Here is an 820-nt window from a genome sequence, read left to right on the forward strand (position 1 = left end):
CTGCTGTACTGGATTCTTTTGGCTAGAATTTTGTTGAGAATTTTTGTGTCTATGCATCATTGATGTTGTCAAGTGTGGCAGCGGTAGTGAGGTTGACCCAGGATCAGACACTGTTTCGTTCCGCTGTGCATGGAGTCGCCATGAGTCAGTTCCGACTTGATGACACCTGACAACAACAACAACATGTTCGTGAAGGATATTGGTCTATAATTTTCTTTCTTAGTGATGTTTCCCTGGTTTTGGTATGAGGGTTATGCTGGCTTCATAAAAATTATTAGGAATTTTTCCATCTTCTTGTATATTCTGGAATAATTTGAGTAGAACTGGTGACAGCTCTTCACTGAATGTTTGGTAGAACTCACCAGTGAAGCCATCTGGACCTGGACTTTTTTTGGTTGGGAGTCTTTTGATGACCTGATCAATTTTTTCTTTTGTTATGGGTATGTTCAAGTTTTCTACTTCATTCTGTGTAAGTTTAGGTAGGTCGTGTTTTTCCAAAAATGTATCCATCTCTTCTAAGTTTTCGAATATGTTGGAGTACAACTCTTCATAGTATTCTGTTATTATCATTTTGATTTAGTTTCGTTTTGTTGTGACATCACCCGTGTTGTGTTGTTTCTAATGTGAGTTATTTGTGTCTTCTCCCTCTTTTCTTTTGTTAGGTTTGCCAATGTTTTGTCAATTTTATTAATCCTTTCAAAGAACCAGCTTCTTGTCCTATTGATTCTTTCTATAGTTTTTCTGTTTTGCATATCATTTATTTCTGCTCTTATCTTTATTATTTCTTTTCTTTTGGTGAGTGTAGTTTCCCTCTGTTGGT

This window comes from Chrysochloris asiatica, unplaced genomic scaffold, assembly GCF_000296735.1.
Source record: "Chrysochloris asiatica unplaced genomic scaffold, ChrAsi1.0 scaffold00292, whole genome shotgun sequence".
NCBI classification, from domain to species: domain Eukaryota; kingdom Metazoa; phylum Chordata; class Mammalia; order Afrosoricida; family Chrysochloridae; genus Chrysochloris; species Chrysochloris asiatica.